Below are 6383 nucleotides of genomic sequence, written 5' to 3' on the forward strand. Positions count from 1 at the left end.
AGGTCCATGTGGTAGCATGGCCGAGCAGCCTTCGGCGCTGGATTTAGACCCCAGTCTCTCTGGGGGTGTGCATTCAAATGCCACTGCTGCCATAACGATTTTACTATGAAAACATCAGTCAGTGATGGCAAAATGTTTTTCTCCACTAATAAGAAAAAATAAAAATAAAGTCCTTTCTCCTCAATATCTGATTGATATGATCCCGATGCATGAGCTAAAAATCAGTTGTGTCTAAGGTGCTGGATTAAGGTTCCAGTTTCTTTGGAGGCTTTGGTTCAAAACCTACTGCCGCCATAATTATGTTTCCTAAGAAATAATAAGTCATTGATGTCAAAGTGTTTTTCTCTACTAAACAGCAAATCAATAATAAAAAAATAATTTCTCATTAATATTTAATGTCAATTTATGTACTTTTTTAACCTTCCAAAATGTTTTGTACATAACTTAAACACTTTTGGTATGACACTTCTTTTTAAGTATTTATTTAAAACAAAACATAAATGTTTTTACTGTAATCTGAGCTACTGTATATGGCCCAGATCTGTGAGCTAAGAGTGTCCATGTGGTACCATGGTCGAGCGGTCTATGGCCACTAAGTTGCTAAAGTAAAGTATTGGAAGGTTGAAAAGTTCATCATCTGTCCTAGATTTTAAAACAGTTTATCATAATTTCAATTGTCTTCTCAAACTTTAAAAATAATATGTAAAATAATAAACTATGAGCTTTGGAGCCAAACAGACATGTGGTAGCATGGCTGAGCGTTCTAAGGTGCTGGATTAAGGCTCCAGTCTCTTTGGAGACATGTGTTCAAATCCCACAGCTACCATAATTATTTTCAAGAGAAAATGACATTCAGTGATGTCAAAGTGTTTTACTCTACTAAACAGCAAATCAATAATAAAAAATCCTTACTCATTAATATTGTCTACTAATTTTGTACCTTTTTTATCCTTCCTTAACTTTTTGTATTTTAAATACTTGTAACATGACACTTCTTTTCAAGTATTGATTTTAAACAACACATTTTTTTTCCTGTAATCTCAACTATATGATCCAGAAATCTGAGCTTTCAGTCAGACAGGTCCATGTGGCAGCATGGCCGAGCGGTCTAAGGTGCTGGATTTAGGCTCCAGTCTCTCTGGAGGCGTGGGTTTAAATCCCACTGCTCCTGTAATGATTTTACTATGAAAACATCATTCAGTGATGGCAAAATGTTTTTCTCCACTAATAAGAAAAACAATAATAATAAAGTCCTTTCTCCTCAATATCTGATTGATATGATCCAGATGCATGAGCTAAAAATCAGCAGTGTCTAAGGTGCTGGATTAAGGTTCCAGTTTCTTTGGAGGCTTTGGATCAAAACCTACTGCCGCCATAATTATTTTTCCTAAGAAAAAAATAAGTCATTGATGTCAAAGTGTTTTTCTCTACTAAACAGCAAATCAATAATAAAAAAATCCTTTCTCATTAATATTTTATGTCAATTTATGTACTTTTTTAACCTTCCAAGACATTTTGTACATAACTTAAGCACTTTTGGTATGACACTTCTTTTTAAGTATTTATTTAAAACAAAACAAAAATGTTTGTACTGTAATCTGAGCTATATGGCCCAGATCTGTGAGCTAAGAGTGTCCATGTGGTACCATGGCCGAGCGGTCTAAAGACACTAAGCTGCTAAAATAAAATATTGGTAGGTTAAAAAGTTCATCATCTGCCCTAGATTTTTAAAAAAATTATCATAATTTCAAGAATCTTCTCAAAATTTAAAAATAATATGTGAAATTATATACTATGAGCTATGGAGTCAATGTAGAAATGTGGCTGAGCTGTCTAAAATGCTGCATTAAAGCTTCAGTCTGTTTGGAGGCATGGGTTCAAATTCCACTGCTATCATAATTATTTTCAAGAGAAAATGACAGTCATTGATGTCAAAGTGTTTTTCTCCACTAAACAGCAAGTCAATAAAAAAAAATCCTTTCTAATTAATATTTTCAGCTAATTTTGTACCTTTTTAAATTTTTTGTATTTTAAACACTTTTAACATGACACTTCTTTTCAAGTATTGATTTAAAACTACACATTTTTTCTTGTAATCTCAACTATATGATCCAGAACTCTGAGCTTTGAGTCAAAAGAGTCCATGTGGTAGCAAGGGCGAGTGGTCTAAAGTGCTGGATTAAGGTTCCAGATTCTTTGGAGGAATTGGTTCAAAACCCACTGCCGCCATAATTATTTTACCCTGATAAAAAATAAGTAATTGATGTCAAAATGTTCTTCTCTTCTAAACAGCAAATTAACAATAAAAATATCCTTTCTAATTGATATTTTATGTCAATTTATGTACTTTTTTAACCATCCAAAACGTTTTGTACACAATTTAAACACTTTTTGCCTTACACTTCTTATTAAATATTGATTTAAAAAAATGTTTTTACTGTAATCTGAGCTATATGACTCAGATCTGTGAGCTAAGAGTGTCCATGTGGTACCATGGCCGAGCGGTCTAAGGCCACTAAGTTGCTAAAGTAAAATATTGGAAGGTTGAAAAGTTAATCATCTGTCCTAGATTTTAAAACAGTTTATCATAATTTCAAGAGTCTTCTCAAACTTTAAAAATAATATGTAAAATAATAAACTATGAGCTTTGGAGCCAAAATAGACATGGAATAGCATGGCCGAGCGGTCTAATGCTTTGGATTAAGGCTCCAGTGTCATTGGAGACGTGGGTTCAAATCCCACTGCTGCCATAATTATTTTCAAGAGAAAATGACTTTCATTGATGTCAAAGTATTTTACTCTACTAAACAGCAAATCAATAATAAAAAATCCTTACTCATTAATATTGTCTACTAATTTTGTACCTTTTTTATCCTTCCTTAACTTTTTGTATTTTAAACACTTGTAACATGACACTTCTTTTCAAGTAATGATTTAAAACAACAATTTTTTTTCCTGTAATCTCAACTATATGATCCAGAACTGTGAGCTTTCAGTCAGGCAGGTCCATGTGGTAGCATGGCCGAGCAGTCTTCGGCGCTGGATTTAGACCCCAGTCTCTCTGGGGGTGTGCATTCAAATGCCACTGCTGCCATAACGATTTTACTATGAAAACATCAGTCAGTGATGGCAAAATGTTTTTCTCCACTAATAAGAAAAAATAAAAATAAAGTCCTTTCTCCTCAATATCTGATTGATATGATCCCGATGCATGAGCTAAAAATCAGTTGTGTCTAAGGTGCTGGATTAAGGTTCCAGTTTCTTTGGAGGCTTTGGTTCAAAACCTACTGCCGCCATAATTATGTTTCCTAAGAAAAAATAAGTCATTGATGTCAAAGTGTTTTTCTCTACTAAACAGCAAATCAATAATAAAAAAATAATTTCTCATTAATATTTAATGTCAATTTTTGTACTTTTTTAACCTTCCAAAATGTTTTGTACATAACTTAAACACTTTTGGTATGACACTTCTTTTTAAGTATTTATTTAAAACAAAACATAAATGTTTTTACTGTAATCTGAGCTACTGTATATGGCCCAGATCTGTGAGCTAAGAGTGTCCATGTGGTACCATGGCCGAGTGGTCTAAGGCCACTAAGTTGCTAAAGTAAAGTATTGGAAGGTTGAAAAGTTCATCATCTGTCCTAGATTTTAAAACAGTTTATCATAATTTCAAGAGTCTTCTCAAACTTTAAAAATAATATGTAAAATAATAAACTATGAGCTTTGGAGCCAAATAGACATGTGGTAGCATGGCAGAGCGGTCTAAGGCGCTGGATTAAGGCTCCAGTCTCTTTGGAGATGTGGGTTCAAATCCCACAGCTACCATAATTATTTTCAAGAGAAAATGACATTCAGTGATGTCAAAGTGTTTTACTCTACTAAACAGCAAATCAATAATAAAAAATCCTTACTCATTAATATTGTCTACTAATTTTGTACCTTTTTTATCCTTCCTTAACTTTTTGTATTTTAAATACTTGTAACATGACACTTCTTCTCAAGTAATGATTTAAAACAACACATTTTTTTCCTGTAATCTCAACTATATGATCCAGAACTGTGAGCTTTCAGTCACGCAGGTGCATGTGGTAGCATGGCGGAGCGGTCTAAGGTGCTAGATTTAGGCTCCAGTCCCTCTGGAGGCGTGGATTCAAATCCCACTGCTGCCATGATGATTTTACTATGAAAATATCCGTTAGTGATGGCAATGTGTTTTTCTCCACTAATAAGAAAAACAATAATAATAAAGTCCTTTCTCCTCAATATCTGATTGATATGATCCAGATGCATGAGCTAAAAATCAGCAGTGTCTAAGGTGCTGGATTAAAGTTCCAGTTTCTTTGGAGGCTTTGGATCAAAACCTACTGCCACCATAATTATGTTTCCTAAGAAAAAATAAGTCATTGATGTCAAAGTGGTTTTCTCTACTAAACAGCAAATCAATAATAAAAAAACCCTTTCTCATTAATATTTTATGTCAATTTATGTACTTTTTTAACCTTCCAAAACATTTTGTACATAATTTAGGCACTTTTGGTATGACACTTCTTTTTAAGTATTTATTTAAAACAAAACAAAAATGTTTGTACTGTAATCTAAGCTATATGGCCCAGATCTGTGAGCTAAGAGTGTCCATGTGGTACCATGGCCGAGCGGTGTAAGGCCACTAAGCTGCTAAAATAAAATATTGGTAGGTTAAAAAGTTCATCATCTGCCCTAGATTTTAAAACAGCTTATCATAGTTTCAAGAGTCTTCTCAAAATGTAAAAATAATATGTAAAATTATAAACTGTGAGTTATGGAGTCAAGGTAGAAATGTTGCTTAGCGGTCTAAGATGCTGCATTAAGTCTCCAGTCTGTTTGGAGGCATGGGTTCGAATTCCACTGCTGTCATAAATATTTTTAAGAGAAAATAACAGTCATTGATGTCAAAGTGTTTTTCTCCACTAAACAGCAAGTCAATAATAAAAAATCCTTTCTAATTAATATTGTCTGCTAATTTTGTACCTTTTTTAAATTTTTGTATTTTAAACACTTTAATATGACACTTCTTTTCAAGTATTGATTTAAAACTACACATTTTTTTCCTGTAATCTCAACTATATGATCCAGAACTCTGAGCTTTGAGTCAAAAGTGTCCATGTGGTAGCAAGGGCGAGCGGTCTAAGGAACTGGATTTAGTTTCCAGTCTTTCTGGAGGCGTGGGTCTGAATCTCACTGCTTCCATAATGATTTTACTATGAAAACATCAGTCAGTGATGGCAATGTGTTTTTCTCCACTAATAAGAAAATCAATAATAATAAAGTCCTTTCTCCTATACATCTGATCGATATGACCCAGATGCATTAGATAAAAATCAGCAGTGTCTAAGGTGCTGGATTAAGGTTCCAGATACTTTGGAGCAATTGGTTCAAAACCTACTGCCGCCATAATTATTTTCCCTGAGAAAAAATAAGTCATTGATGTCAAAGTATTTTTCTGTACTAAACAGCAAATCAATAATAAAAATATCCTTTCTCATTAATATTTTATGTCAAATTATGTACTTTTTTTAACCTTCCAAAATGGTTTGTACATCATTTAGACACTTTTTGCATGACACTTCTTTTTAAGTATTGATTTAAAAAAAAAATGTTTTTACTGTAATCTGAGCTATATGACCCAGATCTGTAAGCTAAGAGTGTCCATGTGGTACCATGGCCAAGCAGTCTAAGGCCACTAAGTTGCTAAAGTAAAATATTGGAAGGTTGAAAAGTTCATCATCTGTCTTACATTTTAAAAAAGTATCATAATTTCAAGAGTCTTCTCACGCTTTAAAAATAATATGTAAAATAATAAACTATGAGCTTTGAAGGTAGACATGTGGTAACATGTCCGAGCGGTCTAAGGCCACTAAGCTGCTAAAATAAAATATTGATATGTTAAAAAGTTCATCATCTGCCCTAGATTTTAAAACAGGTTATCATAATTTAAAGAGTCTTCTCAAAATGTAAAAATAATATGTAAAATAATGAACTATGAGCTATGGAGTCAAGGTAGAAATGTGGTAGCATGGCCGAGCATTCTAAGGTGCTGCATTAAGACTCCAGTCTGTTTGTAGGCGTGGGTTCAAATCCCACTGCTTTCATAATTATTTTTAAGAGAAAACGACAGTCATTGATGTCAAAGAGTTTTTCTCCACTAAACAGCAAGTTAATAATAAAAAATCCTTTCTAATTATTATTGTCTGCTAATTTTGTACCTTTTTTAATTTTTGTATTTTAAACACTTTTAACATGACACTTCTTTTCAAGTATTGATTTAAAGCTGCACATTTTTTTCCTGTTATCTCAACTATATGATCCAGAACTCTGAGCTTTGAGTCAAAAGTGTCCATGTG

General features: G+C 33.2%; 2 non-coding genes across 2 annotated transcripts; both read left to right on the top strand.

Annotated features, from left to right (window-relative positions):
* Nucleotides 1–1089: 1089 nt before the first annotated feature.
* On the top strand, nt 1090–1171 carry TRNAL-UAG (transfer RNA leucine (anticodon UAG)). Its single transcript has one exon. It is a non-coding gene; the product is annotated as a tRNA-Leu (tRNA).
* A 2575-nt stretch (nt 1172–3746) lies between these two features.
* Nucleotides 3747–3828, top strand: TRNAL-AAG (transfer RNA leucine (anticodon AAG)). Its single transcript has one exon. It is a non-coding gene; the product is annotated as a tRNA-Leu (tRNA).
* The last annotated feature ends 2555 nt before the right edge of the window (nt 3829–6383 follow it).

This window comes from Pseudophryne corroboree, chromosome 3 (assembly GCF_028390025.1).
Source record: "Pseudophryne corroboree isolate aPseCor3 chromosome 3, aPseCor3.hap2, whole genome shotgun sequence".
In the NCBI taxonomy this organism is placed as follows: domain Eukaryota; kingdom Metazoa; phylum Chordata; class Amphibia; order Anura; family Myobatrachidae; genus Pseudophryne; species Pseudophryne corroboree.